The sequence below is a fragment of the Camelus bactrianus genome, chromosome 17, assembly GCF_048773025.1.
Source record: "Camelus bactrianus isolate YW-2024 breed Bactrian camel chromosome 17, ASM4877302v1, whole genome shotgun sequence".
NCBI lineage: Eukaryota > Metazoa > Chordata > Mammalia > Artiodactyla > Camelidae > Camelus > Camelus bactrianus.
The window spans coordinates 17253199-17265282 of record NC_133555.1 but is presented as its reverse complement, the minus strand read 5'-3'; the positions used below and the strand labels follow the sequence as shown (position 1 = coordinate 17265282).

Here is a 12084-nt window from a genome sequence, read left to right as displayed (position 1 = left end):
AACTGTACTAAAATGCAATGTGGAATCCTTGGTTGGATCCTGGAATATGAAAAAATAATCAGTGAAAAAAATGGTTAAATCCAAATAAAGTCTGTAGTTTCATTAATAATACTGTTCTGAAATTAATCTCTCAATTTTGATAAACATTCTACGATTGTGTAAAATGTTAGCATAGGTGGAGGGTAGCTCAGGAACAAATAAGAATTCTCTATACTTTCTTTACAACTCTTTTGTAAGTCTAAAATTACTTTAAAATAAAAAGGTTTTTATCTTAGTTGGAAATTTTCATGCACGTAGTAGGTGTTCAGTGAATGTTAGTTTCATCCTGTTAATTTTCCTCTCTTGATCTTGAAATATTTATGTTGATCAGTTTCCTGAGACAATTTCCTATTGTTCCTCCTTTAATTAATCTCTCTCTGGGTACCAAGAACAAAAAAGGGAGAGGGAGAAAAGAAAAAAAAAAAAATACTGAAGAAAAGCCTTTATCTAATTTTGCTCTGCTTTGTTGTGAGATGAACTTATTCTTTAAGAAATGTCTAGACATCTATCATCTCGGGCATCCTAACATTGGCACTACAGAAATACAACGTTAATGCAGACAGTGTATGTGTCTAATGAGTTCAATTAGGTAACTAAGTTATTCTTCCTTTTGCTTTTCCTTTACTTATAGTCAAAACTAACACTGTCACACATCTTCAGAATGCTATAGTTCATCTTTAACGGATGGAATTTTGTTCTTATTTTGTTAAATGTTACATTTACATAATTGTGTATGTCATTGATGTGTATAAGGATAACATCACAAAGTAAAAGTTATCCTAAGTACCTCAAGTACGGAGAATTATTAGCGTAAAATTATTATAAGTGACCCTCACAGTGATAACTCAAGCGATCTGAACCCAGGAACCAAATAGATCTTAGATAATGAGAGCTAGTTTTCTTATTTTGCTCTAAGATGAGTCACTTATTCTTGGCACAGAAGTTCCGCCGGTGTCCGGGATGATTTTTTTCCTTCAAATCACAGAATATATAGCTTTAGAAATTCCTGACAGGAGGCCAGATGACATTGCTGATGGTGGTTTTCATTTTTTGCAGCTAGGTGCCCTTAAAATTTTATGTCTTAGTGATGTTATTTGAGTCAAGTTAAAAAATCACAAAGCGACTCATAAAATAACACCTGGTGATTGAATAGTTAACTGTGGAACTTACTGTTGTTGAAATATTCTTATCTCTAGACACAGAGATATTTATATAAAAACTGCATTCTTTGTGACAAACTAGAATCTTATTTTGCTGTGGCCAAATGCAATGGACATCTGTTGTTTGTTGCCTGCCCAGCGCATATTCCTCCCTTTAGTATTAACAGGGGCTGCATTTGGGGGGAGATCCCACCCCTATCATCCCCTTAGTGAATATGGTTTTGGGAGGACCCTCGTCCTCACCCACACTTGAAGGGTGGACCTGTGACTCAGACCCGGCCAGACGTTGGAATCTTTCCTCTTGGCCACAGAGATTGGCTCCAAATGAACGTGTGATCCCAGCCAGACCAAAGAGATGCAATTCAGGGAATCATACTGGAATGCCTGGAATAAAGAAGCTCTTTTTCCTGGAAATGAATCTAAGAAGATGTCAACCTGGAGCTACTGGGAGGGAGCCTTGTGACAAGACCAGCACAGTAAAGGAACGACGGAGACCAAATCTAGTGACGTCACTTGAACAATACCTGAATCCAGTCATCCTAAAGAGAATCTTTCTGTCCTCTTTAAACTAGTTTGAAGCAGGTTTGGTGTACGTCTCTTGCAACTAACATAATTCTACCTGATTCACAACATTTTCCTGCATATTCTTCTTCCCTAATGAATCTAATTCAAGTGAAACTTGTATTTCCATTTATTTCATAAATACAACACAAACCAATGAAGTGGATAAAAAGATTTTATTAGATGTAATCCGTGACTTCAAACAAAAATGTGCAGAAAATTTTATAGAGATTAGTGGAATTTTCAGGAAGAGAGAAAGAAAAAAATCTGAAATTTCTATTGTCTTTTCTGTAAATGCAGTGTTATGCTTTTTTCTCACGGAGGGCAATTAGTTAGGGAAACCCTAGAACGTGGTATTTAAGAGCATGGATTTGGGCATCAGATGGCCTGGTTTAAAGTCTGGTTCTGTCTTTTACTCATCATATGACCTACAGATCACTTAGCCTCTGTCAGTATTGATGTTCCCTGTCTGTGAAGTTAGCACAAATATACCTAGATCATACAATTTTTCAAAGACTGAAAAAATATATACAAATTATATATTATGGTGCCGAAACATAGCATTAAATGGTAGTTTTTTAAAAATAATTATGTAATATGTGATTCAGTATAGTTTGTCACCAATTTTAGAATCTTTGGTTTGGTTTCCAACAAGAAAAAGATTATCTTAATTTACATCTCCAGCCCATATTTTATTTCTGTGCATCAGACTGCATGCAGATATACACCAGCACACTGGTTATGGCCACTTGGATTTCTCACAGACACATGAAACTGACCACACTCAAAACCAAATTCAGTATTTCTCCCTTACCCTAAACCCACATCTCTTTTTGAAATCTCAATTTCAGGGAAGGTGCCATGGTAAGCGCAGAGTCCTGCTCACTTCCACATCGGGTCAGTGGCCAGATTGGCTCAGCAGCCTTCCAGCGGTCTCTCTGCCGGTTTTCTTTTCCCCTCATGATCTGCTTTCCACATAGTAGTCCAAGTGATCTCGAAATTAACACACTTCCTAAAAACCAACCGTGGTTTCTCGCCAGCCTTAGGACAGAGGCCAAACTCCTTAGCATGGCTTATCTTCCCTAATGACCTGGTATCTTCCCCAGTCCAGTGCCAGCTCTTAGCCCTCCCCAGCCACACGCGCGTCACCATTCCACAGTCCAGCTCTGGAAACTTCTCTCACCCCTTCCTTGCATGCTCCATTTTGCTTTAGAGTTTGCATATATGGTTTGTTTTGTCTGAAACAGCGCTTCATTCCGCCTCCTTATACTCCTTCCGTTGGTTTAATTCTACTTGTATTTTATGTCCCAACGTCCATGGAAGTGGCAGACTTCTTCCAGATGTCCCAGCCTTCCTCGATTAGATATTACAATAGCCCTATACTCTCCAATCACACCATCTGCCACACATTATATTTTATTTCTATTTAGATATAAAGATACAGATATGCTATAGAGGAATAATTACCGAATTCATCATCTAATCCACTACCAGGAAATCTGACTTAACCTGACTAGACAAATCTCCAAGTGATCCACAGATAGAAATTCAGGGGGGCTCCAGGGGTGGTTATGGACTTAGCTGTGGAAAAAATTACATCTTTTTTTTTTTTTTTCACTAACTTCAAACTGAAATTCATCATTTCCTTCCAGTGTGTGTGGAGGCAGCAGAACCCAGTAGTGTTAGCAGTTGCTATGACTTCGTCAACAATGGAGCAGATATTTCATAACACAGTTATCACTGACCTCTTGAAATATTTATGCTCATCACTATCAGAGGAACTTCTTTAATACACAGGAATTTATTTAATACATTAATAAAGAAGCACATATATTATTATATCAGGTTTTTAAATTATTGAGATAATTTTATTATCATTGATTTTTTTATAGCCCTCTGTATTTATTATATTTAAGAATATTATCCCACGAAAGGGTTCATAGGTTTCCCCAAACTGCAGAAGGGCTCTGTAGCTCCCAAGAGATAAGAATTCCTGCATTTGACTCAGAGCTCCTCTGGTGAGGCCAGAGCATGTCTGACTGATTCACCACCGGATCCTCAGGGCCTTACACAAAGCCTGGCAAATTGTAGGGGCTCGGTAAATATGTACTGAACTGAACTGAGATGAAAGCTAAACAGATTTTAATCTGGCATTATTTGGAAGTACACACCCCATGAATCTGGACAATTCACTTGTTCCCTGGAGGAGAAGATGGACCCCCGTGGTTGTGGCTGGCTTACATTCCAACGCTAGGTGTCCTAGAGTTATGTGGAATTCAGTCTTGCTGAGAAGATGGCATTAAAATTTAAGAAGACATAATGAGAAACAGTAGCCAATTCTTTCCCTATATAAAAAGCAGCCGGCAGCATTGACCTTGAGTAATGCAGAGACAGGTGAATGACTGTCACCGAACAAGTGTGATCTATTTTATGAAGTCCTATTTTTAATTTGACTTAGAGCCAATTTTTCAACTGGACAACTTTCATGCAAACATCTGCTCCAACCTTTGTTCTTTTATACATAGTGGGCAGCTTGTGAACCAGAGGAAGTTGTCAGACAGTGGTTGTGCCCCTGGGTCCGTTGGCAGCCAGGCTCTACTCAATTATTCGTAGCCGAAGTGCTCCCTGATCAAGCCACTCCACGCGCATTCCAACTGACAGCATTGGCTTTGGAGTGGGCTCCCGAGAAGAGAATTTTTTTCGTGCAAAAATATTTTAAAAGGTGGTGCAGGTGATGCAATCAGAGGCCTTAAAAGACCCTCAAATCCATGTCAGGAGACCTCTGGGAGCTCTTTCCTGAAGTAAAATTGGATTCATGTGTCCATCCACTCAACATGTTTTTGAGAATCTACTGTTTCATAGTTTATTGTTTGAGGGGGTAGAGGTGGGCTTGGGTAGATCAGTGGCCAGACAAATAGGACAAATAATTAGGACTTCCATCTGTGTCACTTTTCAGGTCTGAACAAATGGGTGGGGCAACAGGACTGGAAGCTGTATCTACTGTCCCCCCATACGTGGCACTCCTCTAAGTCCCCAGAACCACCAGAAAAGAGTCTCGCTCCGAAGAGAAATTAGACCAGTCCAAAGGTGGTGGGGTTTTTTGTTGGTCTTTCATTTTTAATTTTTTTTTTAAATTTAGCACAGGTTTATCTTGAGATACATCTTTTAAATGAGGCTTTAAAATGTTAGCCTAGTATGGGGTGAGACACAGTGAGCAGCAGTGACCGCTTCTCTCATTCGCCCAGGTGGTAGCCATCACCCCAGTGGGTGTCTTGCTCTCTCCAGCTCCTAGGTCTAAGGTCGTGGCAGGTTGCTGCTGCTATTGGCTTGCTCTTTTATTGCTCATCTTTTTCCAAGATATTTTCCTTAGACTTAGAGTCTCAATAAGATCCTTTAAGAAGAGATATGTGTCAAACTAGTAAACACCCTTCTTCCCTTTCCTCCTTTAAAAAAAAACCACAGGAGTTCATAAAGTAAATAACATTGTTTTTTGGTTTTGGGTTATGTTTTGGATTGTGTTTTTAAAAGTGTGGACTACCTGTGCCAGAATCACCTGCACTCTACCTTGGACTTACCTTAATCTATGGCAAGGGGCGTGGGCGAGCACCAAGAGTTTCTAATGCGCGCTCATTTGGAGAACTATTGGTCTGAATGATTTGAAGAAGTCATCTCACTCAGTGTGATGGACTTGGTCTGTAACATCTCAAAAACCTACCAGCTAGAGAGCTGGCATTGCCAAGGGGAGAGTCATAAAGCAGAAGTATGAATAGGTCGCTGGGAAATTCAGTATCCCCACTCACTCAGGGCATTGGTCTTCAGTTTCACCGGTGATGGCAACCAGGTCCATGTGCTTATGCCATCTCCAACAGACTGGAGGGGACTGTTTGAGGCCCTGCGTTGTAGATTCTGCTTCCATTTGGCTCAGTAGGGAAGAGTTTTGCAATCAGTTAGCAATGTTAGCCATGGACTCTCCATCGGGAGTAGCACACCCTTTACAGCTTACTTCCCGTCACGGCCTTGCATTAGCCTCCATCACTTTCAGGAAGGAAGGAAAGGAATGCACACAATGTCCTGCTCTGCTCCAAAGGGGGTTCAGGGTTGGCCAGGAAGTAAGCAGTTTTTGAAATTATACCATTGCGAGTTTGCCTGTTCTGTGGGGATCTATATACTTCTGCATCTCTCTCCCGCAGTGCAGATCATGGAAAGTCTGGTCCAAGAGGGAAAAAAATAAAAATAGAATTTGTTTTGAAATAAAACAAGATAGATCTACAGCCTTCCATGACCTGCCCTTTTTCCATAAGTTGAAGGTCAATGGAAAGTAATTATACCCTTATTGCTCTAAATAAAACACTCCTTACTTTAGAGATGAGTTCTTCAGTGTGACCAGGGTTTACATTTGATGATGGGGGACTTCCTTAATCAGGAAAATTTGTGTACTAAGGTAGTAGAAAAGAAAATTGCCAAGGCTGGAAACTGGCATCATCCACTGATGGGGAAAATTTGCATGAAACACAAATCTTTGTTTGGTTGGTTGTTTGCCTTTTGTTTGTTTCTATATTCTTTGATCAAAGAAGACTTACAATATCCTTTGCCTGAATTTCTCCGTATTTTTTACAAAATATTTTATACTCATAAGCGTGTCTCTAATGCACTCATAAGGTATATAGGTAGCAAATGTGCCTGGATCAACCCCCCACTTTTAGAAACAGTCCCCCTCTGAAGCCCTAGAGCGTCCCTACCTGATTGGATGCCACCATGTTCTTACCTCAGCCATTCCAGAGACAGTCACTATTTAGCCAGCTTGAGCTTGTTTAATTGCTAAGAGATATGATCATTGTAGCTCCTTACCAGGCACAATCTTGAAGCTTTCTCTTTGGAGAAGCTCTGGACTAACTAGCCCTGGTTTAGCTCTTGACCATTCTAATTTCTGTTCCTCTCAAATGGCTAAAAGAGAAAAGGATATTATAATATACCATGTTTCATAAGTGGGGGGAGGGGAGGAATTCTTGCCACTAAAGTTCCAAGTATGAGCAAAAAAATTTGGAAACCCACGAATGGTGGACTTTTCTGGAAGGGAGTATGTGAGATACATAGATGGGTGGATGTGTACATAAAGTACATGAAGTTAAAGCTCCGTGTCCTGGCAGTTGTGTGAAGAAAGGATTTCAATTGCACCTATAGAGGTTTTCTTGTTTGTGTGTTCATTTGTTTTGTTTTGTTTCTTTACAGATGCCAGAAGTTCCAATCAGGACCTTCTAAATCTGAATGCTTGGAGATGGAGCCCAGGTAGTTATGTTGTATATGATTGTGTCTCTCTTTTTACACATATATACACACACATAGTGAATCTGATGTGTGATTCCTGGTTGAGAATCACTCGTATAAAGGAAGCCTTAGGTTTCTTGCATCCCTTTTAAGGTTTCAAATTAGTTCAGGGTTCCCTAGGTCTTTAGCTCTTAGCTAGGCACCATAGGGAATGCTTAGATAAAGAAAGCTTTGTTCCTGCCCTCAGGAAACTTAGAGTGAAGTGGGGGGCATTGCTCTGCAAATCAGGTAAAAGCTGATGGTCCACCTCAGTGTTTCAGGATAGTATGTAAGAGTGCAGCCAACTGTCGCTTAGAAATGTATTAGCAAATCTGGAAGTAGGCAGTCCAGGATTTTTATCACTGCTCAACAATTCTGGCAGGGCCCAGGCTCACTCATTCTCACTTCTCCCCTATCCTTAGTGAGTTAGCTTTTATCCTTCTGCTTGACAACTTATGTGGTCAGTGTGTCTGCTGCATCTCCAGGTATCATGTCCTTGTTTCTGGCACAAAGAAGAGAAAGAAACAAAGGGTAGTTGGCTAAAATTTTAAAAAGACCTGCCAGTCAAGTCTGGCCTCTTACGATTAGGAAAACAATGGCTTTCCGGGAAGCCTGATCCAACAGATTTCCACTTACATCTCCTTAGCCAGAAGTGACTCGCGGAGCCAACCCTAGCTGCAAGGGAATCGGGGAAGCTGGACACTTTGCCCAGGCACATGACAACCTCAGTCAAAATCAGGGCTCTGTTAACAAAGAAGAAAAGGGAAATGGAAATTGGGTAGGCAGCTGACGGAAGACTAATGTCTTCTATGGTGGAAGGGAGCACGAAACATGAGAGCAAGGGCCTGGACCTAGAGAAGGAGTATGAGGAGTTCACAACTTAGCACTCAGTTAGAGGAAACTCTCCTTCTGCCCATTTGACTTATGATGTGGATTAATGCTGTTGGTAATGGCCATCTTCCAACTATACATATATTGATGTCCTGACTCTCAGAGAGCCCTCATTTCAGGCTCTAATAGTGTACTTCACTGACACACACCAATGCTAACAGCAGCGACTATGTCCTCAGTAGGTGCCCAGTCCATATTAAAGGACATTTTTTACCCTGGTTAACATAGCCATTAACCAGTATTTCTGCACACAGTTGCCTCATTTAAGCCATATTATTTAGTTTGCAAGCTCTAATCTTTTTTAGAAAAAAAAACAGCTATTAAGTGATGGAGCTCACAACTAACTATGCAGTTTATGCCTGGTACAATCTAATTTTGGAGGAGGAGGGCCTTGCGGGGGAGGGGAGACTAGAATGGTCTCAGGCAATATATTAGCTCTGATTTTGTTCACATCCAAACTATGAAAAATATATTACTGTGTATTCTTACTACATTTATTATGCTTTGTTTAATTTAATCATAAGCCTATTCTAAAATTCCCTTCCTCCTATAACCAAATTTCCTGGGTTTAATTACTTCTTAAGGACCAGTTAATTTGGGTTTTTTTTTTTTTTTTTCCTTTGCCCTGTCAACATGCTGGCCTTTACTTCCTTAAGAGATTAATTTAAAATTCTGGAGAAATTTTTGGTTTTGACCACTGTGCAAAACTATCATTTAGAATGAACTGGGCTGGAACCATTCAAGACCCCAAACCCCCTTAAAGCTGGTAAGAAAAAGAGAACATTGAGTATCAGAAACCTGATCACTGAGTACCCTTACCCATGCCCCATAACTAAGCTGCCTGCTGGAGTTATATGAAATTAGATTTTGTTATTGGTATTCAACATGAGCTATTATGTTTTTCCAATAATAACTTCAATAATAATATAACCTTTGTTTAACTTGGGCACCTGGTTAGCTAAATGAGACCCCAGCTGTCAGTGAAATGCCTACCTCTGTATAGGAGTTAAAACTTAATAAATTCATAATATGAGTAAAGAAAATAATAATAATGCTTTGCTTCCCTCCAAGGAATTCAAAGCACTGTGTGGATACCATTTTATTAATCTCCATATAAATCTTAGGTGCATGGTTGGAAGAAAAAAAAGTTCTAACCTTAGAAGAAACTGACTGTGCAATTACAGTCTGTTTTGACTCCAAAATAAATCCCAAATCCATCTACTTCTCTCCATCCGCATGGCATCCATATGGTCCACACAGCCATCATTTCGCCTGAATTACTAAACAGCCTTAGTACATATCCCTGCGCACCTTCTTACCTCTCTACAGTAGGTTACTGACAGATCAATCAGATGTATTTTTTTCGAGTGAAATCTGATGATAAAACTTGACTGGTTCTTCTTCACTCTTTGCCGTAACTTACTCTGTCTTCTCTCTCATGCTCAACTCTCTGTCTTTTCCTCCAACAAGCCAAGAGTTTGCCTCCCTCAGGAGTTTTCAGCTCACTGCACATCAGGTCTCGGTGTGGCTGTTCCATCCTCTTCCTTCCTATCTTCTCTCTCAGCCATCCTCCCATAAAGTCTTCTTCAGGTGCCCTCCTCCACGTTACTCTTCATCCCACAAGTTCTTTGCTTTACAGCATCTGTCTCACCCTGCATTTATCTTTTAATCTGCCTTGCTGATGCTTCTCCCCTCACACCACCCACCACTGGACTGTCAGCGCCTGAGAGCAGGCGTGTTATCTGCGATCTTCCACTGGTGTATCTTCAGGACTTGGTGTCCAGAGCACAGGAAGTGTTCATAAATATTTTCTGAATGAATGAATGAATGACTGTTGGGATAGTGGTTGTTCTACCACACGGAACTCCTCTTAATCCTTCTGCCTTCCATCATCACAACGGAATTCAGGAGGGGTGTGTGTGTGTGTTTGTGCACAGGCATGGAGACACGTGGGCTGAAGCTACCTGCTGTGTCTCATGGGGACCTCTTAGTGATGCTACCTTCTGCCTCTGGAGTAATGGCCACCGCCCAATCTCTGACCCTATATAGAAGCTCACTGTTGTCATTCCAGGCTCTTGTTTCCTTCCCAGAAAGCTTTGGTGTGTGTTGCATTCTCCTGTAATAAAGAAATCCCTTCTTTTAATCCAGGGACTATGTTATTATAGATTGGATTTTCCTAAGTCTGGCCTTAGGAAGTTAGTTGCCTTAGGTGTGAGTTGGTAAAAAAAAATTCAGGGGATGATATCCAAAAACACACAGGTAGAAATACAATTCCATCTGCAAAGGCCCCTCTTATTAATGCTCCAGATCCTGTTACATTAATGAATCTCATCTAAAGTCCCTTTTGACCATCGTGAGTTTATCAAATTCCTGATGATAGATGATAAATCTAATTGCCTCTTTACAGGCTTTTCTTTTCTTTCCAAAACAAATTTCTTCCAGGTGTTTGGGTCTGCATCCAGCCCTGACTTTAATTCACTGACAGGAATTAGCGTCCTTAATAAACTTAATCAGGAGCTGAGGCCACCGCTGCATCACCACACTCAGTTTCTCAGCAGCTAATCCAATTCTCCTCACTTCCTTCACAGAGGGCCACAAGTCCTTTGAGGCCTGAGGAATCAGACTCATTTCTGTGTGGGGGTAACCTCCAGGGGAATCTATTCTTTATTCAACTTTCACATCAGCCATTTCTAGTCTTACTCATTGGCGAGAGGGGCCCTTTGTGCTTAACGTCGTTGGGCCTGCTGTAATGGGCGAGGGGCCATAGTGGGGGTGGCCAGACAGCAGAAGCCCCCCAGAGCCAGGCCAGCCCACATCGCTAGCTTGTCATCATTCTCTACTGCATCCCTTTTTTTGAATCAGGAAATAGACTTGGACATATCTGTTGTGTATGTCAAGGCCCCTCATTTGTCAAAGCATTAGTGGTCCAGTGTCAACATAAATACATCTGTCCATAAATCTTGACAGGTATAATGATTTGTTGCATTTGAAAGGCATGACTCAAACATAAGACCCCTTTTTGATTCGTAACATGATTATCTTTAAAGCCAGGCATTTCAGATGCCTTCTGAATTGACTTCTGTCAAGTGATTGAGTAGCTCCCGCTGACTTATCTACTCTGATGAAGTTAATACCATCCTGGCCTCTGCTGTCACCTGCCTCGAAGGCCACCTGGACTGTGGCAGAAATTACATTCTCGGTGCGCTCATTATTCTTTACCGTGGAAATGCCTTAGTTCTCAGGCTCTGGATTTGTTTTGTTTTTGGAGCAGGACACTGTCATCGTTTTGTTTGTTTGCAGGGAGATGGGTTTGGCACGTTGGGCACATGAAGGGTTTCCCAGCACTCAGGCAGCCAGGAAACTCATAAAACTGAAATGTGAAGGCAGGCCTCCCTCCACCGTGAGATAGCAGATAACTTTATAACCACCTGATAGGGGAATCTGCAACCCCAAAAGGAAGGAAATGTCATCTGGTGGTTAGACAAAAGGGCTGCTGCTTTGTACGGTCCATAGCATTTACTGAGTGTTTATTACTTGCCAAACCGTGTGCTAAGAGTTTCCCATGCTGTAGCTTCTTTAATCTTCCCAACCACCTAAGAGATACTATTAGACTCACACCCGGGAGCCTTCCCTAAGTTGCCTAAGGCCCACAGCTAGGAAGAGGGGAAGCAGATATTTGACACCAGCTGTCTGACTCAATGGCAGTCCGATTTCCCACCTTAAACTCTTAACCGCTGTCCTGTGCTGCAGTTTCTTGTCTTTGTTTCACTTTCTGAGGGGCAAAGGGTTGCTCGATGCTCTGAAATGGGCCCAGGGACGCTGGGAACGGTTACTAAGATCACATGTGTGTGTGCTCCCTGGTGCTTAAGATGACTCCGAACCCTGGTTTTTGCCATCTTCCTTCTTCTTGGGGAATTATGTTGTAGTTAACTTCTAAAAGCTAGGAGATTCGAAATATGTCGTTAAAAAGAACTGTGGCTACTGTGCTCATAATTTTAAAATATTGAATTCCCTAATTCTTAGTTCTGTTTATTTCCATGTCTCTTTTAAATTAAAAATGGATTTAATTTGCAATCCATTCTTTTATCTTTCTTGCTTTTCTTCCTTCCTTTCCTTCTTTATTCCCTTG

At 41.0% G+C, this 12084-nt stretch overlaps 1 long non-coding RNA gene across 1 annotated transcript in view; it reads left to right on the top strand.

Moving 5' to 3' along the window:
- The window catches only part of LOC105081429 (uncharacterized), a 667267-nt gene that overhangs the window by 639358 nt on the left and 15825 nt on the right, over positions 1-12084 (top strand). The window contains exon 15 of the long non-coding RNA XR_012499887.1: positions 6990-7046. This is a non-coding gene — a long non-coding RNA (uncharacterized LOC105081429). The remainder of the gene's footprint in view (positions 1-6989; positions 7047-12084) is intronic.